The sequence below is a fragment of the Cervus elaphus genome, chromosome 4 (genome assembly GCF_910594005.1).
Source record: "Cervus elaphus chromosome 4, mCerEla1.1, whole genome shotgun sequence".
Lineage (NCBI taxonomy): Eukaryota > Metazoa > Chordata > Mammalia > Artiodactyla > Cervidae > Cervus > Cervus elaphus.
Window position 1 is genome coordinate 7660408 of NC_057818.1, and position 23818 is coordinate 7684225.

The 23818-nt window shown below is 43.9% G+C and overlaps 1 protein-coding gene and 1 long non-coding RNA gene across 4 annotated transcripts in view; one reads left to right on the top strand and one right to left on the bottom strand.

Annotated features, from left to right (window-relative positions):
- The window catches only part of WWOX (WW domain containing oxidoreductase), an 891989-nt gene that overhangs the window by 575168 nt on the left and 293003 nt on the right, over positions 1-23818 (top strand). The gene's annotated exons all lie outside the window — the stretch shown is intronic.
- Positions 5233-8807, bottom strand: LOC122691541. Its single transcript, XR_006340435.1, has 3 exons — positions 8676-8807; positions 5891-5976; positions 5233-5447 (listed from the first exon to the last, which is right to left on the bottom strand). It is a non-coding gene; the product is annotated as an uncharacterized LOC122691541 (long non-coding RNA).

The window sequence follows — 23818 nt, forward strand, 5'->3', positions numbered from 1 at the left end:
CCAGGAACGCTGTGGCCTGAATGACAAAGAGATGCAGACACTTCTGTCTTCTCACAAGTCTCGTAAATCAGCATTGTCCATGCTGAGCAGGGGCCTGTGAGTGGTGACCGCCGATACCAGGAGACCCAATCTGGGCCACTGGCCCCATCCACTCCTGGCCTGTGCTGACTCTGCAGAATGTTGAAGTAAGGGGTTAATTTATAAAGTGAGCCCCAGGAAGGCCTCCAGGACACCGTGTGTGTACCTCGTAAATCGGCACAAATTGCATCTCTCTCTCTCTGTCTTTGTGCCCGTCAGCTCCCAGGCAGACCACCATTCCCTGAGAGGTGTGCAAGCTGCCATCCAGAGAAACACAGGAAATGGGAAAAGCGAATCTTCCAAGGTGGCAGGTGTGCGGACGGGGGTGGAGCCTGGCAGGTGCAGCAGGGTCTGGGATGTGGAGTGCAGTTGCTGAGGATTCCTTCCGTGGTTTCCTTTGTTGCAGGTAGAGGCTGGGCTTCAGAAATCCTTGTTCTGTTATTGGATGTTCCTCCAGCTTCTAAATAGATTCAGGAATTTGCGTATGGCCGAAAATTTAAGGCCTGGAGGGGACGCAAAGAGGAAAGCTAACCTTGGTGTTTTGCATGTGTCAAATGGCTAGACTCATTTATGCAGAGCCAGTAATATTGGGAAATACATAAATATAATGGCTTAGTTTTTATTATTATCATGACTATTTGTAACAGGCATGTGTATATACTGCATTTGTCTGAGTGATCACAGCAAGCTTTGTTTCCAGTCTTTTCAAGGACTCAATCCTTTCAGGAGATCTAGATGTTGTTGTAAATGTGCCCATTTTACAGAGAAGGCAAGTGGAGCTCTAGAAATGAAGCCCAAGGATGACTAACTAATACATGGATTTGGGTCCGATTTATCTCTTTCCAGCTTTTTAAAAAAATCCTCTCATTATTATAGGGGTTATTTGTGTTATTGAGAAAACAACTGCCAGCCTTCTAGTAAAATGTCTCTGCCTAGTCAAATTATTTGATACTTCGATCTAACTTTGATTCTATTAGCTACAACATTCAAAGTGATATACAAAATACCCTATTAGTAAATAGAGACTTGAAACTTACGTATCAGTTACTTATCGAATCCTCTTAAAGGGGCTCAGTCACAGAGATGACTTTAAAAGGGAAACATCCTTTAAAATAAAAAGTGTCCACTGGCGTGTGTTAGTGAAGCAATTATAAATTGGTGGAGGTATGCTGGACATGGCGTGAAGTGAAACTGTCTGAGCACTTAAAAATAGTAACAGTTTTTCATACACAGAGCAGCTTTGGACCTTATGGTAGTCCTATGGGCTAGACCACTTATTATAACTGCATTTCACAGAGGAAGAAACAGAGGTGTTAAGTGACTTGTCGGAGAACACACAGTAGTTGGAGAATTCATCCTTCACTAGCCTTACGTCTTGAAGAGCTAGACAAACTGGACTAGAAGAAGAAACTAACGTGGAGGGGAAAAAAAGAAAAACTATTGCCAAAATATTGCTAGGAGACACTTAGACAAATCTGTTGGACCTTGTTTAGTAAGAAAACAGGCCGAATTCGAACCTTAACTCATTCAGAGTACTTTGTTTTTTGTTTCTGACTTTCCACAAAGGCAGGGATCTCAGATGTATCGTCAGATATATTTGAGATGAATTAGAAGACAGTGTAAAATGGTGCACCTACCGAAGCGGACTTCTTCAAAGCCTCGCTGTCCTTGTTCCCTCCCATGTATTTCAATTCCAAAATGCACCGTGACATGAAAATTGTGTATTCAGATTGCTCTATTGATTGGTTGGGAAAGTGACCTTGTATGCACACATGAAAATGAAGCGGTCTGTATCACAGGCCCCTTCTCTGCACAGAAGCAGGAATGGCAGTGGACCGTGGGCGTTTGCTTTGCACCTGGGTTGATTCTCCCTTCTCGAGGGCTCAGAGCCTCCTGTGGGGCTGGGTGGGTGTGTCTGTGTGAGGACCCCTGACAGAGGGCGAACGCTGGAGCAAGCATCGCATTTCCACAGATGTGAAAAAGCCCCCGGCCCTAGCCGGTGAGAGGGGTCTTTCTTTGCAACTTGGACAGCCGCTGCCGTGGGGCTGAATTCTCCTGTTTCCCATTTGCACCAGGGCCCGGGACGCGGGGACTTCCTGCTGACTCAGTGGGAAAGAGTCCGCCTGCAGTGCAGGAGACGTGGGTGTGATCCCTGGGTTGGGAAGATTCCCTGGAGAAGGGCATGGCAACCCACTCCTGTATTCTGGCCTGGAGAATCCCATGGACAGAGGAGCCTGGTGGGCTACAGTCCCTGGGGTCACAGAGGGTCCAACACAACTGAGCAGCTAATGACAGAGCAACACAGTGCGCATGGACCCGCCTGGACGAGCTCTGGCTGGGCGCGTCCTTGACTCTGGGAAGGAGGGGTCCCGCCTCAGTGTCTTCAGACACCTCTTTTGTTCCTAGTTTGTAGTCATGCCTGCAGATTGAAAGACAGGGAGTGAGCACCATGAGCCCTGCACAGGCAGCGCCTCGTTTAATCCTCACAAGGACCCTCCGGGTGGATGGCGTTAGACCGCTTGCCTGGTGCAGAAGGTGAGTCGCTGGCATGCGTAGCAGCTGGTGAGTGGCAGAGATGAGGCTGGAACCCAAGATCTTGTATCTAAATTCAGACCAACTTAATTATGCTCTGCCTCCAAAGCCCCTGTGGTTTGGATTCCTAATCACAGGACTGAGATGAAATAGAATTTCTTAGCTGAGGGAGCCAGGCAGTAGATGGACCTTTGCCAAGAACATTTTTTTTTTTTTCTTTTTAACCAGAGTCAGAGGTTAGTAGAAAGAGATGAAAGATGGATGGGGAAGTAGAGTAGAAGAGAGAAATGGAGGTTATTCTCCAAATGTAGAAGCTCCTTCATCCAGTGCTTTGGAAACCAGAGCCCAGATCAAATTAAGGAGAAGGTCCAGAACCACAGATTGTTCTTTGCTGCTTAGGGAGGGAGAGAGGAGGAGAAGACAAAGCAACATGTAGAAACATTTAAAAAACAGCAACAGTGAGCTGTATGTAGATGGCTTTTATTGGAACGGCCAGGCTGAACTAGAAGGCTTGCGCTATGTAAAATGTCAGCTGCTCTTATCACGGTTCATGGAGATTACCTTTCAAGGCGAGTTTCATTTTCCTTGCTTCCAACCCTTGGAGAACTGGACGAGGCAGTGACTCCTTTATTTCCTAATCCTCGCCAGCAACTTGCCGCTTCCTCTGTGTTTTCTGTCATCCTGGATGATACCGCATCAAGGCAATTCATGGCAGCGGTTGAACCAAAAGCAATTTAAGTCAGAAATGGACAAATATGAATGTCGTTTATAAGGCTTGTTCAGAGGCCTCTGACATCACTCAAAGCCTGAACACTTCTTGGGACTGAAACACTTTTTTTTTTCCCCAGCAATGCAAGATTGGAGATTTAATACAGACCGCTTAGTGAGGTGTCCGCATGGGTCCTGCCTAGAGACCATTTCTTGGGGGAAACAAGTATTTTGTATTATATACTGAGATGGAGAGAGAGAAAAAGTGATTTGAAACCAAAGTGAATTTCCCAAGGTGAATTTATCTGTATCACTTTGATTCACTTGCAGTAATACCATCGCTTCTTAGCCTTTGGGCTAAGATCGAGTATATTTGCAGTGACAACAGCCATAGGTCTCATGGACTTGGGCATGTCACATATGTATGGACGTGGTGGTTTGGGAGTTACCTTTAATTTAGTTAATTTCCATAATCACTCTGTAGAAATAAAATCCATAAAGGCATGTAGTTGAAGAAACTGAGTCTCAGACCCTGCTCAAGGGCACAGACACCGTGAGTTGGGAGAACTCACTTCCTGAGGCTCCAGAGGTCTTTTTACACCACCTCACCCTGGTTTCTAGAGCACCCTACCAAACGAGAAGGCAGAAGCCCTGTTTTGGCCACAGTCTTTTCTGTCTGCATCATGGGCTGTGGGAAAGCTGGTGGCTTGGGCGCCTCCTTGTCTAACTCTGTGGGGCTTTGCTCTGGACAGGCGTTCTCATGGTGGGGAGAGAAAGCCAGAGAACGGGGCTACACAGGGGTCATCTGCAGGAGGCCAAGCCAGGTGTCAAATGAAGGGGGGCAGCTAGTTCTAACGGCATGCCAGCAGCCCAGGGACATTAAACTCAGGACAGAAACACCAAACGCCAGAGGGTCGAGGATCACGTCTCAGGAAAAGCAGACACGCTGACAGTTCCCAGACACTGAATTGCTGAGACACCGCAAGAGGCAGTTGAGTCTTTTTATTTTTTATTCACTTATTTGGCTGTGGCAGGTCTTGGTCACGGCCCCTGAGATCCTCACCGCTGCTCACGGGTCCTCTAGTTGCGGTGCACGCGCTTAGGTGCTCCACAGCTTGTGGGATCCTTGTTCCCCGAGCAGGGATCATAGCTGGATGCTTGACCACTGGACCGCCAGCGAGGTCCCACAGTTGAGTTTTAAAATGGTGATGCCTTGCGCACACACACAGACACAGAATACTTTCTTTGACTGCAAAAGAACCACAGAAGAATGGGAATTTAAAAAAAAAAAAAAAGAATCCCGAAAGGTTATGCGCTGCATGATTCCATTTACATAACAATCTTGAAACGACAGAGTTACAGAAATGGAGAGCAGATTAGTGACTGCAGGGGTCAGAGGGCAGCGGGGGTGGCTGATTGATCAAGGGCCACGTGAAGGATCCTGGTGGGGATGACAGCGGTTGGTACCTTGACCATCGTCACATCAGTTTCTTGGTTGTGATATGGTACAGACTCATTCTGTCATGGCTGTCTCGAAAAACTAAAAGTTTGACATAACAAAGTGGCGGGAGCTTCCCCGGTGGCTCAGTGGTCAGGAATCCTTCTGCCGGTGCAGGATGCGTGGGTTTGATCCCTGGTCCATGAAGACCCCACGTGCCACAGAGCAACTTAGCCCATGCACCGCAGGTACTCAGCCCGGGCTCCAGAGCCCGGGAGCCCTGCTGCTGAGTCTGCACAGCTCGGAGCCGGCGCCCAGCATCACAAGCAGCCACCGCGGCGAGGAGCCTGCGCATCTCACAGAGAGTAGCCTCCGCTCGCCGCAACTAGAGAGAAGCCCGCGCAGCAGTGAAGAGCCAACACAGCCAAAAATAAACAAACAAATATATATGTATATATTTAAAAAAAAAGAACCTTTCTCAAAAGAAAAAAAAAGGTGGTGGAACATTTGGGGGAAAATTCACCTCTGATCCCCCCACCCAGAGAGAGTCACCGTTTCTTCTCTGGCCTCCCTCCTTCTCTCTCTCTTGGCTTCTTCCTCTTTCTGTCTGGAGGCCGTGTTTAACCCCCCTGGTCCGGCGTGGCTTTGGTGAAAAGGCAGCATGAAGGTGCCCACCAGGGAAGCCGAGGGGCTGTGGGTAAGAAACGGGCTTATGTGACGTGCAGAGCTGCAGCCACCGCCCCAGCCCGCCTCCCGGTGCTAACAGGTGTTAACTGAGCTGCATCCCAGGCTGTCAGTACATGTTTATTTTCCCATTTTAGCTTCCCTGGGTTCCCACAGTTATTGGGGTAAGGCCAGCAGAATAAGATTAGGTTTGAGGGGGGCTGGCCTTCTGCTATGTCACCTCCATCCCTGGTCGATGTTACTGCCAAGTGACATGTGTGGTTGGGGACGATCAAACAGAGATAAGGAAGAGGTGGGGGGATGTCTTGAAAGCCCCGGCTCCCAATTACCAGCTCTCCCCCCAGGTGTCTTTTGCATGACTTCCCAACTCCAGGCACTAGCTAAGCCTCGAGGCAGATGCAAGCAAAAAACAAAACCTCCCATAGTTTCCTTTCTGTTGTTACCACTTACTTATTAGCTGGGTGGCCGGGGCAAGTCCCTTCCCTCCTCCTTCCTGAGCCTCAGTTTCTTCGTCTTTCAGCCGAGTTAGTAAGTTCCTAGGCATTTGGAAGTTTAAACGAGCTGACATATGTGGACTTGCTTTGCAAATACACAGATCTGTGAGTGAGTTAAATCGTTATCATCATGGGATCCCATTGTCTGCAGTGCCTCACAGCTGATTCCCACTATGCACTCATGGAATATTTTGTTAATATCGAACTCGGGTCTCCAGCATTGCAGGCAGATGCTTCGCCATCTGAGCCACCAGGGAAGCCCGCAGAATAATTACCATTGCTACTCTGGACTGTTCTGTTCCTGACTGCCTGACGCTTTGTGAAACCATGAACCGCTCTGGGCCATACTTTCCTCATTTTGTTCTCATTTTAAAGAGAGACCCTAGTGTGGGGTAAGTGAGAGGAGGTGTAAGGTATAACACAGTTAGGACTCAAGCACGTCTTTGGTTAACTCATTTGAGTCCGCCAACCAGCTGGTGTACAGGAGTGCCTGGCCATGCGGCGTGGTTGTAATGAAGAGGGATGATGACTTAGCCTTCTTCTTTAAAGTGAGGGTATCATAAGAATTTTCATGTTAATTGTGTGTGGGGAGGGTAGGTTATGTTATTCACGAATTTCATTTCAGGACCTCAACCAGGAAAGGAGGGTCTTGGATTGCTGGGCTTCAGTGGAACTAATCTAATTCACCACCAAACAGGGCCTGCAGACGTGTAGGGGCCCAGGTCTTCTCTTGGGGAGAAGAGATATAAGAGTCACATTAGAAAATTGAGGTGTCACTGGCATCTGCCCTTTGAGGTGACCAGGAGAAGGCCCTTTGAGGTGACCAGGAGAAGCGTGTCTTAATATGGGATCAGAGTGAGCAGAGGTGTGTCTCGTAAAATAATCCAAGGGGAGTTGACTCTGAACAGATTCAGTCAATCAGGAATTGAGGAGGAAAAAGAAGGCAGGGCTGGAAGTGGGTGTTACAGGATCTGAGATGGTTGGAAAAGATGCATGTCAGAAACAAGATGGTATGAAGACAGGCTTAAAAGAAAGTTTTCACGCCACAAGAAAGAAAGAAGCAGAAACCTAATATATAAAAATACACTCCCCCCCCCCCCCCCACACACACACCACTTCTTTCATGGGGCTGGTGATTGGAGAGGCAGTTTTTAACAGGGCTGGCTGTTTCACTGTAGCTGTAAGGAACAAAATCCTGCAGCTCCTACATTCATGTGTGAGCCTTTGCTTTTGGCAATCATTCCTCTTTTTCATTTTTTTTGGCACCCTAGAAAAGTTTCCATAAATAGCACATTTAATGGAGTGTGTCCCTTTATGACTGTCAGCTACCATAACAGTAGAGGGAAATTCAACAGAAGCTAAGATTGGAGTGTAGAAGGTTCACAATTCCATGCCCTTCATGAACTTGTGCCTGTAGTCTGTGTTGCTTGGTAGATTTGGAAAGCCAAGGGCTCTTTCCTCCATTGCTCACTGGAGAACGCCCAGCTCAGGGGCTGAGACTTGCCCGTGCTTTAGGACATTAGCAACCTTTGCATGCAGCAAACCCATGAACGGAATGTGGTTCTCTGCTATGGGTTAATTGGGAGTCCCTTGCTCAAGTCGAGCAGAGAATCCAGTCTAAAGGAGGAAGTAAAAATGAAAAGGCATAAACGAGCGAGAAAGTTAGCAAATCAAAACAATCGAGGAGTGAAGTAACTTATCCCCTCTCCCTGGCTCAGCACAGATGCAAATGATACATCATTAAGTTAAGTCCCCAATACAAAGGCAGCCAGCATCACTGTTGCATCAAATATTTAGCCAGAGCCAAGAGCAATTTTTTTATTATGTTTTTTATAAGTTTGATTTACTAATCTTCGGTGCACTCCCTATTTTTAGAGGTTGGCTCATATTTTTAATTTGTTTTCTCTGAAGCACTGAATCCTTGCTCGTGTTTTTCAGCTGTCCACTCAGCTCCTAGTGGCGGAGCAGCATTGAAAAGCATAATTACGTTTCCTAATTATGTGTAATTAGGCAAAACCCAGATGATGTATTCAGCATGCTCTCGGAATAGCCAGGGGTCAAGGACTGTTGGAATTCAGTAACATTTTTATAAATAAGCCTGCTGCGTTATTTAACTTCACGTGGGGGTCTAGGGTGGTCCTGGGTGCCCTGTAGACCGATATAGTGATTGAAAATATATAACATTCATTTATTTAGCCAAGGAAAACTATAATTGATGCTCTGCCTCCTTAGCCTCTCCCTCTTCTTTAAAACCTGAGTTTAGATTTGCTATTCCCAGCCCAAGAGAGGCCCTCTAAACCCAGACCCATAAAGTTCTGCTTACTGACAGCCTAAGTGATATTTATTTTTTCCAAGCTTAATCCTTTTGAAACATGGAGAAATAAATACATCCTCTTATCTACCATATGCCTGGGATGAGAAATAAATTCTTATTTTCCTGCAGTGTGGTACCAGTGGGCTACAGTGAATAATTTGGGCAGCCTCGCCAAAGATAATGGGGAAGCCTTCTCTATTACCAGTGATAATTATGAATCTCATAATAGAAAACATCCCGAGCCGGAGCATCAATCAGAGAAGATAAACAATGGGAAATGATAGGTATACAAAAGGGAAAATGGCAGCGGCCCATATGGAGGGCGAGGCCGCGGGATTCTGGCGGGGTTATAAATCATGGAGTCCAATCATCCCCACGTAATTAATATCCTCAAATTAAAACATACGTTCTTAAAGCAAGATCTCACCGACTCTTCAGCAGGGCAACTGGCTGCCTGACAAGATAACATCCCGGAACCACAGGGCGCTCCCACTTGCCTGAGCTCCTTCTTTATGACGCGGGCGGGAGTGGGCTGCAGCCCCGGCCCACAGCGTCCCCGCTGTGAGCTCCAGTGACCCCGCTCCAGCCCACCCGGCACCGTCCGCCCCGAGGTCAGAGCCGGCAGCGGCTGGCTGCTCGGGGTATCCGGCCTTCACGACAGCAGAGACTGGCCCACCGAGGCGCTGAGTCCTAACTTCCTTGAGGAGCCTTCCGGCCCAACAAACAACAGGCAAGCGGAAAACCTTCATTCCAAAGGGTGCTCGTCTCTTCCTACTTAATAACCCTGCAGCAGGCGCTTTCTTCTTATCTGGCTGTCATGCTTATCCAGTCCCAGGGTACTTTATTGGACTTATTTTAAAAAATAACAATAAAGGAGCTCATTCATAACAGTGAGAAAACAGTATCTATTAGTCTATGACTGCTGCTCAAAATGAAATTTAAGACAGTGTTTGGCTAGTTTATTTACTGCATCACGTGCGATCACCGACAGGATTTCTAGCCTTTCATCATATTGGTCTGCAAGTAGAAATTCACTGACCGTGGGCCTTGCCGACATGAATTCAAATAGGACTCTCCCACCCACCCTTCATTTATGAACGGGTCAGAGATTTGAGTCAGTTGTCAAATATGTCCTACAGGCCATAAAATGTGCTCACAGGTTTTGTCTTATAGGCTCAGTATAATATTTGCTAAAACATACATTTAAAGAAATATGTAATTTTTTGCCCCAAAGCAAGGGTTCTCCCATGCCATATAATTTGCTAAGTGTGACTTTGCCGTGTTGTAGCCCATGATTTATAGCCAGCCTCCACAAGGCAAAAAAAAAAAAAAAAACAAAAACAAACTCCAAGCTGTGATTAAGTAAGCAATGGACAAGGTAACTAATGTTCCCAGAAGGATGGCCGTCCAGACACTCATTTTAAGTGACAGTGTGGTTGCAGGTTGAGATGTGTAGTCTTGTACTAATTTAACTGAGTTACGGGGAATCAAGAAGCCACATCATAAGCTGGCACTGAGAGCATATACCCCCTATGCACATTTTAATGAGCCTCTGCCTCACTTTCCCCGTTTAAAGTAAATGTGCCGCCAGTTTTTCCCATCGAATGATTCATTTGGAAGTGCTGTCCTCGTCCAGTCTCAACCAATTCTGAGACAGCAGGCTGTGCAGGGTTGGATGCGGAAGTGTGGCAGAGAGGAAAAAAACATAGACTTTGGAATCAGATAAAACTGGGTTTGAATTCAGACAGCTGTAAGGAAGGAGCTGTGACCTTGGAGAAGTTTGAGTTTTCACTTTTTTTTTTGTTTGTTTGTTTTGAAATCAATTTCACCTTATAGGAAAGTCACAAAAATAATGCAGAGCGCCCATGAACTCTTTGTGCAGTCCCCCACCTTCCCTGATACTAACATGATGTGTTTTTCCCAGTCTTAGAAATTCACATTGGTGCAATGCTATTAACTAAACTAACACTTAATTTGCATTTCGCTGGTGTTTCTACTCAGGTTCCCTCACTATTTCAGGATTCACCCTGGGTACTGCTCTGCCACTTATTGTCTTGTCTTACCAGCTTCCTCTGATCCGTGCTAGTTTCTTGGTCTTGATTAACATTATTATTTCTTAAATGACCTTGACACATTTGAAGAGTCTGGTGAATTATTTTTATAGAATGTCCTCAGTTTAGATTTGTTTGATGTTTTATCCTAATTAGAATGAAGTTTTGTATTTTGGGCAAGAATACCCACATGTGGTTTGCCCTGGCTCAGCCCATCATATTGAATGGTACATGGCATCAAAATGTCTTATTACTGGTGGCGTTCAGCTTGATCTCTTGGCTAACATGTTGTCTTCTGAATATATGCACTGAAAGTTACTTTTTTCCCCCTTGTAATTAGTACATATCTTGAGGGAGTTACTTTAAGACTATTTCTCTTGAAATTTTCATTCACTAATTTTAGCATCTATCTGTGGATCTTGTCTGGAACAAGTTGTTCTGATAACTTTCTATTTCCCTCATGTCATCTACACTTTTTTTTTTTTATTGAAATGTAATTGATTTACACTGTTTCAGGTGTTCCGCAAGGTGATTCAGTTATATATACATATATCTTTTTTCAATTTTTTTTTCCCTTTTAGGTGATTGCAAAAATATTGAGTAGAGCTCCCTGTGCTTATATAGTAGGTCTTTGTCAGTTATGTTTTATACATAGTAGTGTGTATATGTTAGTCCCAAACTCCTGATTTATCCCTACCGCCCTTTCCCTTTTGCTAGCCTAAGTTTGTTTTCCTTCTACGTTTATTTATCAGAGTTTCTCTCTATGGAAGGCTATCCATTCTTCATTTATTTATTTAATCATTTGTCCATTCATATCAGCATGGATACAGATATTTACTCTGTTTCATAGGTTATAATATAATGGTACTGTTATGCAGTGCGGTGCTCAAACTGACCCAGCTCTGGCCCATGAGAGCTCTTCCAGGCTGGCGTCTGAACCCTTTCAACATGCCCCGTCGCTTTTTGAGCACTTCCTTACTTTTTGACACCATGAGAGGCTCCCTGTCATCTTGTATTTCTCTGTCTCATTCTTGGAGTTAATTCCTTTTCCAGGGAACCTTGGTTCCATTTGTTAGAGAATGGTATTTAGAAACCAAGATCTGCATGCTAGGTGTGTTCATTACTACCTGGGTATTGTTGCTTTTAGGACCTCGTGGTGTGCAGAGTCTGGAAGTATTAATACATATAGGTATACTAACTCATGCCTACATGCATATCTTTATTATTACTCTATCTGTGTGGGTGTATGTTATATATCTTAAGGTATTTATATTTAACCAAATTGTATGTTTATAAGTATATGTATATATAGTTAAATATGGGAGAAGGAAATGGCAGTCCACTCTGGTATTCTTGCCCGGGAAATCCCATGGACAGAGGGGCATGGTGGGTTATGGTCCATGGGGTTCCAAAGAGCTAGACGTGACTTAGCGATTAAATTGGAGAGGGAAATGGCAACCCACTCTAGTATTCTTGCCTGGAGAATCCCGTGGGCAGAGGAGCCTGGTGGGCTGCTGTCCACCGGGTCGCACAGAGTCAGACACAACTGAAGTGACTTAGCATGCATACATGCATGCATAATTAAATGTGAGTTCATACCCAATTCATATCCAGCACAATCCTGATTCTAATCCATATGAAATACATATTTTAAAAAATGAGTTCATACTTGATTCCAATCAAACACCATCTCACTTTTCTTGAGGGTATTATTTAACCATTTGAAGTCTCATTTTGTTCTTCCCTAACATGGAAATAGTAGCAGCCACAATTTAGGGTTCAGGGAAGGTAGGGTAGATTGCAAAGATAGTAGATTTTTTTTTTAAAGAAAGATGAACATTTTTCCCTTCACTGCATCCACACCCACCCTATAAGATATTGTTCATCCTCCTGTCAAGAGATGGCATCTAACTGTCCACCACTTAAATCAGGTTGACCAAGTGACTTGCATTAACCAATGGGACCTCAGCAAAAACAATATAAGCACAGACATGAAAAGCACTTAGATACCGGGATTTGCTCTCTCGTTGCCTGGGTCCCTGAGACCACCACTGGAACAGCCTGAGCTAGGCTGCTGGAGCGTGAGAGGCATGTGAAGGGAAACCTGTTGCCCTAGTAGACAGCCTGCCAACCTCCAATCCTGTGAGTGAGGCCATTCTAGAGTCTCCCAGCCACTGGCTAAGCCAACACATGACCCCAGACACAAGAGTGAGCCCAGCGGAGATTAGTCTAGACAGTTCACACCGGAGAAAGAACTCAGTCCATGCAGACAAGCCTGGTCTTTTTATAAAAAGTGGTTGCTGTTTTATCCACTGCATTTTGCAGTGGCTTGTTATATAGCAAATGCTAGTGAAGACAGAAGACTTGGAGATAGTGTATTGGAAGGCAAGTAGCACAGTATCCCATATACAGTTTGACTTCTGAATAAGCGCTTCTTTTAGTTATCCATGGGCTTCCCTGGTGGCTCAGACAATAAAGACTCCACCTGCCAATGCAACAGACCCAGGTTCGATCCCTGGGCTGGGAAGATCCCCTGGAGAAGGGAATGAAACCCACTCCAGTATTCTTGCCTGGAGAATTCCATGGATGGAGGAGCCTGGCGGGCTACAGTCTATGGGGTCGCAGAGAGTCAGACACGACTGAGCAACTAACACTTTAGTTATTAGTGTTATTTTTGAGAAAAGGTTTAATTTAAGTTTTCTTTGCCCCCAAATACCTTCCCAGCCAATCTGACTAAATGGACTGCATTTGCTAACAGTCAGAAGCAGTCCTTTGGTCTGGATGAGTGCCTTGAGAAAGAATCCCTGTGGGCGTGGAAGACTGTATTCATCAGCTCACACCAAGGCCGAGAGCTCAGTAGATGCAGGACTCTTGGTGGAGTGAGCCCTATAAACACCCCGGGAATGGAAAGTTCTTAATCTGGGGTCGCCTGAGGGTATGGAGAGCCGTCCTGGTGGTGAGAGGGGAGAAGCTACAGAGCAGGAAAGCAGGAGAGTATCTAAGCAGGCCAGATTTAGCCTAATTAACAGATTTGCCTAGGGCTGACCCCGAAGCAGAAAGCGAAGGCTTGATGGGTCTGCTCTCCTCCTACCAATAAAAGTAGTGATGAGGTTGGATCACCAGCTCTCAGTCTCAGAGAGGAGGCTCTCAAAATAGATGGGAGTTGGGCAAAGAGGCATGTACCTGACTCTCCTCTATTTCCTTAATGACCCGATGCATCTATCTAGCACATGCTTTAACCCTTGCAGACAAGTTAGCATGCTTCTCTTTCTGCTAGCCATGGTCGCATTTTCCATTTAGCAGTGAAGGTGCAGACCCAGAAGTAACTGGCAAAGGCAGCCTCCCCTTGAGCTGCAGTAGGACACGTGGGCGCCATGTTGGAGTGGGCGTGGTCACCGGGGAAGGTCGGTGCCCTGAGCACAGCTGCCGGAATCTACGTGGTGTCCCCTAGGAAGCAGAAGCCATTTAGCAATTCATCGTTAAGTTAAGCAGCTCTCCCAGCCCCGCCACCCTTCTGCCCACGCAGTCAGGCATCACTGCAGACCTCTTTTCCCGCCAGGAGCAATGGTCCATTGAGATTTGCAAAAGGTACAAAAAAGGTCTGCAGTGACCTCCGATTCACCCATTCTCAAGAACTGTGAAATCACACGAAATTGTCAAAAAAAAAAAAAAAAAAAAACCACAGCCACATTTTGAGAAAGGCCTTCCTTGACAAACTTCATGACGAAACCCAGTATGCTTGTTTTTCTCACCAGACTAGATCTTTAATCTTGATGCAGTGAACAAAGGAGGAAGTTTGCTTTTTTCCTACCAAAATGTGAGAGACCTCACAGAAGGTAGAGTGGGAACTTGACTTTTACTCTGCAGTTTTCACTACCAGTTCCGCTGTATTTGTGTGTATAAAATACCAAACAGGAAGTGAGTGACTAGGGGAAAAAAAAATGGAAGAGAAAAAAAAAAAAAATACTTAGCTAATGTGTCATCATTTAGATAGCAACCACTGTCAATGTTTGGTTGGTCCCACTCAAATTTACCCCTCTATAACTGGGCTTATTACTTTTTTTAAATACCATTATTGGTACTGTATTATATTTGATGCTATGTCCTGAGTTTCTCACTTAACATTATAGCAGAAGTACACTCACCTATCATAACACAGTCTCTATTAACACCAAACATCAGCTAGATAAAAAACCATTAAGTGAAAGTTCTTATAGCTTATCCACTCTTCAATTATTGGGAATGTAATACATTATCTATCAGTTCAGTTCAGTTCAGTCGCTCAGTCGTGTCCGACTCTTTGCGACCCCATGAATCGCAGCACGCCAGGCCTCCCTGTCCATCACCAACTCCCAGAGTTTACTCAAACTCATGCCCATCGAGTCGGTGATGCCATCCAGCCATCTCATCCTGTGTCGTCCCCTTCTCCTCCTGCCCCCAATCCCTCCCAGCATCAGGGTCTTTTCCAATGAGTCAATTATAGTTCCTCACTATTAAAATGATGTTGAAATGAAACTCTGGTATATAAAGCTGTTTATTCCCTTCCCTTCCATTACTCAGGATTCCTAAGAGTCCCACCCTTACCTCTTATTAATCAAAGTCTATCACCATCCACATTCACAACTGTTGAAATCCTAAGCATTACCCAGGATGTCTCTGTGCCTCTAATATCAGTGCCTAGGAACCCAAAGTGTACGGACTCAGGGCTCAATTTGCAGAAGAACCCAGTTGGGACAAACAGATACTGACATCTTAGGCCTTTGAGCCTCCCCATGTCCGAACACAGATCAGCTGTTAGTGTCCTTATGTGGTAACATGTGAGCAGGACTCAGAAGCCGTGTTGGCTCAACCCAGAAGATTTATGTGATCAATTATGAATATCAACCATGAATAAGGAATCAGAACATGACCCTCTCTCTTAGTGTCCTGGTTTTGTCTGTGTAGTATTTTCTTCATGGTTCCTGGAGGCTTTTTTTTTTTTTTTTTAATGTATAAAATGTCAATTATCTTTTGAGAGAAGTGGGCAGGTGTGAACAATGAAAGCCAGATGGATGACTTTCTAGAAGCTTCCCAGGTGGTATTTACCTTGGTGAGTCCATTAGCAGTATGAAACTTGCCTTCAAGTTTGCTGACTCTGAAATTAGATTTTGTCAACCCAGAAAGAGCTGATCTTGCTGCAGACTCACAGTAATCAAACTCGTTGAGACTGATCTATAGACCAAGTACCAAAACAGTCATTTTCAAAGAGGACTGTAATTATAACATAGTTTGAAATGCTCTTGTGAATTTGAGCAGAAAGAACAGTGTTTCCCGATTGGTAGAATGACAGGGATGGGGCCAAATAAAAGTGTTAGTTACTTGATGGGCAAGTAATTGAAACAAAGGTCAGTTGCCTGGATGACTCAAAAGTTTGGTTGCTTCAGAAGATAACAAGCTTGATACTTTGATAAGAAGGGCACACTTGTCTTTCTTCATGACCCATCTCCCACACTAGGACTTGGGGCACCTTGTCTGTCTTGTTTACTAATTTGTCCACTGACCTGGGACAGTGCCAGACACAGAGAAGTGCTTTGTACATATTTGTTGACCCAGTGAGTCTCAAAATACCTGATGACCCCAAGTGCAAAGTGTTTGTTCATTCTCCTGATGAGATACTCTCTAACTCTTTTGCCCAATTTATAAATTTTAGAGTGTATAGATGAAGTGTTCAAAAATTTTCATGTCGAATTTAATTTGTTGGCATATTCTCACACATGGTATATTAATTTTTAAATATTGGAGTTCTTTTTTTTCATCCTGCATTTTATAAAATAATGTTACACTCTTCATCATCATCAGTACAGCCTCTTTTGGAGCCTCTAATGGAGTCCACTTCTCCTCCTCCTCCCTTTTTTTTCTTTTTTTCCTTTTTTGTCATTCCCTGTCTGGTATTTTATATACACAGACACAAACACATAGAAACTGGTAGTGAACTTCACCCCTCCCCTAGCTCTTTGAAACACAGCACTTTTCTAATCCCATGGACCGCTGGGCCTGCAATCCAGGGTAACTCGAGTGAGGTACCCTTTTGTTTCTTAGGGTGACTTTTCACTCTCCCATCTGACCCACTTGGAATTCATTTCATTGCTCAAATGTCAGAGTGCAGCCTTACATACTTTCTAGTCCCAGGGCCATCCAGATTAGGGTGGGAAGAGATCCTGTGATGGCCAGCCTCCAAGGTGGCCCCTAAAGACTCTGGCTTTCTGGATTTCTTGCACTTTCTGTAGTTCCCTCCTACTCTGAATAGGACTGACAAGGGAACATGAACATGACTGTTGAGGCTCAGGGACAAAAGACACTGAAACTCCGGCCTTGCGTTCTCTGGGATCATTCGTCTGGGAGTTGGGGGGAGTTAGACGCCATGTTGTAAGGATGCCCAAGCAGTCCTGTGGCGAGTCCCACATGATGAAGGACTCAGGCCTCCAGCCAACAGACAGAACCACCTTGCCTGCCATGGTGAGGGTGCTATAAACCATCCAGCTACACTGCCTCTAAATGCTTGACCCACCAAAACTGTGTATGAGATACAAAGTTCTTATTGTCATTTAGAATGTGCTAAATTTGGATGTGATATGTTACTTATCATTGTTAGTACAGAGCCTACCTACAGGATAAATAATCCAAGAGCTGAACAGTTCAAAGTAACTAAATGTTTTTAGCTATTTTGTGATTTTAACAGTTACACGTTTTTGGACGGAAACTTTTAGAAGTTCATCAGTCTGTTTTCCCCCCGCATCTATCACTTTCTCAAAAGGTTGTTGGCGGCAGGCTTCTTTCTCCTGATGATTAAAAGGCATCTTGGAGATGAGTCAGATAGTACAATTTATATCTCAGCTCTACCAAGCATTGACTGACCTAAGGTCACATGCAGATCATTAGTGATGTTATAACTCAGTTTTCTCATCTGTAAAATAGGAGTCATTCATTTAGTTAGTGTGGGGACTTCAGATTTGTAAGAGGTTTATTAATTCAGTGTTCCATATAGCTATGGCAAACTTATACTACATAGTAGGTATTATTTTTACTATTCTCATTATTCTTATTTACTTAGCTAATAACACGTAAAATCGAGAAATCAAGTTTTAGTAAACTTCCTATAACCCAGTTCGCTAAAACCCCCTCATTGGTCTCCATCGCTTGTGAATCCTTCCAAGCGTGAGGTAGAATCTTGTGTGTTCTTCTCATCAAGGATTTTATTTAAAAACTTGAAATACTTCAGCCTTCCCAGGGTGGATAGAAGAGGAGGAAACAGACTTGTAAAATAATTTAGCATGCACTCTGAAAGCATGGTATAAATGCATATAGCTGGCTTCCTGTTTTGAAGGCCAGCTTGTAAGCATATATGTATATCCCAGGGAGGTTTCCACTGAACCCAGAGATGGCATGAGCAGTCCTTAGTATAATGAATCAGCGGAACCCCCCTCACCTGTAAGTCTTCAGGTAAAATGGTCTCTCTATCACATGGCGATTTGGACGCTGATGTAATTTAAAATGCTTTCAACATTATGGATGCAGACATATGCCTCTTTATTTCTGAAGCCTTTTCCAGAATATTAGATTTAAAAATGAGCAAAGGAAATGAAAAATAAGATTGTCTGTTGTGCTGTCTCCTAAAGATAAGCACTATTATCGCTTTGCTGTATAACCTATATTTTTCTCAGCATATGCACAATTGTTTTTACTTAGTAGTGACTCTGTTGAAGGCTTATTTCATTTTGTGTCCTGATACTTATTTTTGAATTAAAAGTCTCACGGGGAACATTCTTCTTCTTTCTACTCTGTTTTTCAAGTTGCTTATGATGAGCTTTTACCGGAAGTTGAACTGAAATTGTGAGTCACTCAGTTGTGTCCATGTCTTTGCCACCCCATGGACTGTAGCCCACCAGACTCCTCTGTCTATGAAGTTCTGTAGGCAAACAGACAGGTGTGGGTACTGTCCCTTCTCCAAGAGATCTTCCCAACCCAGGGATCAAACCTGGGTCTCCCACATTGTGGGCAGATTCTTTATCATCTGAACCAGTAGGGTTTGTGTTAGAACATGATAAAAATTAATTTTATTGTAGGGAAAATGAAAAGACATTCAGTTCAGTTCAGTCACTCAGTCATGTCCAACTCTTTGTGACCCCATGAATCACAGCATGCCAGGCCTCCCTGTCCATCACCAACTCCTGGAGTCCACCCAAACCCATGTCCATTGAGTCAGTGATGCCATCCAGCCATCTCATCCTCTGTTGTCCCCTTCTTCTCCTGCCCCCAATCCCTCCCAGTATCAGGGTCTTTTCCAATGAGTCAACTCTTCGCATGAGGTGGCCAAAGTATTGGAGTTTCAGCTTCAACATCAGTCCTTCCAATGAACACCCAGGACTGATCTCCTTTAGGGTGGACTGGTTGGCTCTCCTTGCAGTCCAGGGGACTCTCAAGAGTCTTCTCCAACACCACAGTTCAAAAGCATCAATTCTTCGGGGCTCAGCTTTCTTTACAGTCCAACTCTCACATCCATACAAGACCACTGGAAAAACCATAGCCTTGACCAGACGGACCTTTCTTTGTTGGCAAAGTAATGTCTCTGCTTTTTAATATGCTATCTAGGTTGGTCATACTTTCCTTCCAAGGAGTAAGCTTACCATGCAGGTAACTTTATTTACTGTTTACCTGCAATTTATCAAATGCATCCCTTTGTTCAGCAAAATAAAACCCTTAGGTCTTTTAACACTGAACGTTTGAAATGATCAGGAAACAAGTTCTAATTTGGCAATGAATTCGGGAGATAAAGAAGACTCTCGTTTAGATAACATCGGTAGCTTTCTAAAATATTTATTTGCTTAATATTTTACTTCCTGCCTCTGCTTCTCTAAAGCTGTAACCCTTCACAAAAAAGCAGTAAAAAATGGCTGCATGGGGTTAAGATTAACACCTAATGAAATTGAACGAGCTAATATTTGAACAGCTTTGTTTTTTTAATGAAACTTTCAATGTGGGTGATGGGTTTTATTTTCTTAGTGCACTCACGCCTTCTCAAACTTAGACTCCATTATTTCATTGAAAGAAAAGCATGATGTGTCTTAAATAAGTCAGAATTATGATTGATGCTCAATCTAGGAAAATTAGGCAATTGGGGGTGATAGTACCCCCCACCCCCAATTACTGTCTTTGTTCTTACAAGTGTGTTTAAATCCATTTCTGTTAATTTACAATTTGAAAGGTGGGTGAAGGAGCAGAGTTTGAAAAATAGATTACTGTCTTCATTAATACAGGTTTGACCTACAAAGTCTTCACGTACTTAATGATTAAAACCCAAAGTACTAAATAATAAATTATAAGAATTTATAGGAGTCATCATCTTGAAATTAGCTTACTGAATGTTCTTATCATAATAAATCTGAGTGGGTGTCTAATTTAGTGTTAGCTGACTAAAATTATATGTTGTGGGCAGGGGAAAAAAAAAACACTCTTGTTTGAAGACAGGTGCAGTGAGTTTAATCATAGGTGATCTGAAAGGCACCTATCTTTCGCTATATCCACTTCGCAGAAACTTGGGCGAAACTGGTTGAATGAAGATCGATTCTAATTTGTAAATCCGACGGACGATAAAGTGCCCCCCAGCATTCCGATGATGTTTGCGTTAACATTTCCTGCAGAGTTGTAGTCCTTCAGATTCTAGAGACTGGGGTAACCAAAGAGGGAAGACAGCCTCTGCTCGCTTCCAGCTTCACGTCCGCTTTCAAAGCTGAAGGGTGTGTTTCTGTTGGTCTGCAGAAGGTGGAAGAAAGACAGACACCCCCGTTCTCCACTCTGTGAATCCTTCCCTCAGGTTGTGTCAGAAAGTATATTTCTGTCCATTGGACAGTTATTTACTGGGCTTCTGCTCCGGATGAGTTGGATCCTGTGTTAAACTCATGTGGTATAGGAAGAATTAGGATTCACTCCGTACCCTCAAAGAGCTTAAAATATTTTATGGATGACAGACTCGGAAACAAATAAAATGAGCTTTCTCGGGGAAAAATAGGTGCCTACAAGTTACCCAAGAGGGAGTGACTTTGTCTCTAGCAGAGCAAGGTGAGTAATGAGGGAGGGTTTCTTCCAGGAGAGGGAGGACAAGAATATGAGGTGAAAGTCACTCAGTCGTGTCCGACTCTTTGCGACCCATGGACTGTGTAGTCCATGGAATTCTCCAGGCCAGAATACTGGAGTGGGTAGCCTCTCCCTTCTCCAGGGGATCTTCCCAACCCAGGGATCGAACCTAGGTCTCCCACATTGTGGGTGGATTCTTTACCAGCTGAGCCACGAGGGAAGAGTAATAGGAGCTTATTAAGGGGAGAGAGTGTCCAGGAAGATGCTATAAAGCAGAGGTCCCCAACCTGCAGAATCTAATGCCCGATGATGCGAGATGGAGCTGATGTGATAATAATAGACATAAAGTGCACAATAGATGCTTGAGTCATCCCAAAATTATTCCCCACCCCAGTCTGTGGAAGAATTAATTGGCTTCCATGAAAACAGTCCCTGGTGCCAAAAAGGTTGTGGACATCTGCTGTAGAGGGGTAGCATGTGAAAGGTCTCAGGGATGAAATAGACCATCTGTCTGGGCCACTGGAAATAACTGAATCGGGCACAAAGGGCCAGGATAGAGTGATCCAGAATAATATTCAAGATTGAGGCTGTGACCACGTGGTGAAGGAGCTTGCAACAGGCCTGGACGCTTTACAGGAGATGCAGCAACAGTGAAGGCTTCAGGGCATCACTGTCCTGACTTGACTTTGTAGTGAAGTAGAAATCAAGTAATTTTCTTCCACATACTGTGAGACGGTGGCTTATAAGTGATTTTTTTTTCAAATTTTCTTTTGACATTGAATAAGAGGAAAACATATACATACACACCCCTAAATAATTTACCCCAAATATACAAAGAGTTTTTACAAATCAAAAAGAATAACGTGAACCTCCGACCTGAAAAATGAGCAAAGTCAACAAAGGAGAAATTCCTTGAAGAAAATTGACAAACCTGAAAAAATCCTCAGCCTTACTGTTAATTCCCAGAAATGGAAATTAAACAATGAGAAACCACCCCACACAACTCAGTGATGAAAGTTAAGAAGACAGATAACCTCTCCCCGTTGGTGAGTGTAGAGTACAAAAGGGTATGAAAAAGAAAAGTTGTCCCAACTCTGGTCTGGAAGAGAACCTTTTTGCATAATGTAATTCTCAGCTTCATTCCTGATAAATTGCTTAAGCAATTTTCTGATAAACCCTAATGGGATTAAGACTTGTTCTGAAAAATCAGTCACCCATCTAGCCAACTGTCTGTCACTCAAGAGTCTAGGCCCCTTCAACCGAATATTCTTCTCTTTCCATATCTAGCCTAACATTGACTATCTTATCACTCCTTTTCTCTAGAAAATGTCTCCACCAGGAGTGAATCTTTGAATTGATCTGCTCAAGGCCTTTCCCTGGCAGCAAAATTACAACAGAACTTTGACTCATGCTCATAGCTAGATTTTCTAAAAAAGTTTTCCTTAACAGGGAAAAAAAAACGTGCACTATTAAAAGGAACATAAATTGTTTGGGGTCATTCCAAAATGAGAGCTAGTTGGCAGTTTCAATACAAATTAAACATACCTTTTAAGTTGAGCAATTCTGTTCTGAACCAGAAAACACAGAGATATTTTAATAAATAAGCACAGTTTCCCAATGAGAAGAATCACTGGTTTTGTTTTTTGTTTTTTTTTAGCATTTTACACTTGTGCATGCACGCACACACACACACACACACACACACACACACACACACACACACACACAGAGTTTATTTTTTAACCTGTGAGTTCTGTTGTTCAGTCGCTCAGTCATGTCTGATTCTTGGTGACCCCGTGGACTGCAGCACACCAGGCTTCCCTGTCTTTCACCATATCCTGGAGCCTGCTCAAACTCATGTCCACTGAGTCAGTGATGCCATTCCGCCATCTCGTCCTCTGTCATTCCCTCCTCCTCCTGCCTTCAATCTTTCCCACCATCAGGATCTTTTCTAATGAGTCGGCTCTTTGCATCAGGTGGCCGTAGCATCAGTCCTTCCAACTGGGACTTGAACCCATGTGTCTGGGGCTCACACCCAGCCAAAACCCATGGTACCTGGTTTCAGGGCCTAATAAAGCTCAGGTTCTTGATGTCTCATCACAGAAGGAATTCAGTGAGAGACAAAGTGATAGGTAAGAAATGGATTTATTCAGATTCAGAGCAAAGCACAGTCCATAGACAGAGTGTGGGCCATCGCGGAGGGCAAGTGCGGCCCTGAAACTCGGCGTGGTTAGTTTTTATGGGCTGGGTAATTTCATATGCTAATGTGTGGGAGGATTATTCCAACTGTTTCTGGGAAGGGGTGGAGATTTCCGGGATTTGGGTACCGCCCCCGCCTGGTCTTTTAACAGTGCCTTGGAACTCTCATGGCACTCCTGGGTGTCTCACTGCTCTTGCTGATTGAGGCTCAAGTCTAGTCTTGTCTGCCATCTTGGTCCCATTTGATTCTAACCAGTTTATGTTGTGTCCTTGGGCTATGTCATTCTTTCAAATGTTGTGCCCTGCCCCTTTTCCTCCAGTTACACAATGAATATTCAGGACTGATATCCTTTAGGATTGGCTGGTTGGATCTCCTTGCAGTCCAAGGGACTCTCAAGAGTCTTCTCCAACACCACAGTTCAAAAGCATCAGTTCTTCGGCGCTCAACCTTCTTTATGGTCCAACTCTCACATCCATACATGACCACTGGAAAAGCCATAGTTTTGACTCTGCGGACCTTTGTTGGCAAAGTAACATCTCTACTTTTTAATTCTGAGGTGCTATCAATAGGGTAATGTCTAGTATATTCTGCATAGCAAAAAAAAAGTTATTAAAAGAGATAAATCTAATATGTATATTATGGGTTAAATATACACATGCACATATATGTGATGGCTGCCCATAACATCATGTTGATTGAGAAAACAAATTGGAGGACAATGCATATATTATTACACTTTTGTTTTCAAAGAAAGTTCCATATGTGTCTGAATGTTTTTGTGTGTATTTATCATGTGATCTGGGATTGTAGTGATAGACACTCACAGTTAACAGAGGTAACTTCTTGACAGGAAGGCGGAAAAAATGGGAGGTGAGATGGCTTTGTGAAGGATGGGATTGCATTTTTTTTTTAATGTAATTCTGTTTTGTTTGAATTTGCCCTACCCCACCCCACCCCCACCCCCGATCAGCATGTTCAGTTTTGGGAATTAGGAGAAAAAAGAGGAGGACAAAGATGTAAATCGCACAGATGTAACTGATGAAGTGGCCCCTGAAAGACACAGGATCCCATAACATTCTGGTGCCTTTGAGACGTGGAGCAGGTGTGGCCTGGCACAGAAGCAGGATGAACTGGCCTGGAATCAGTTCAGCTAATTTCAACTGTTTGTTTCCCCCAAACAGAGAGCTGAGACTGAGATTCGGGAACGGG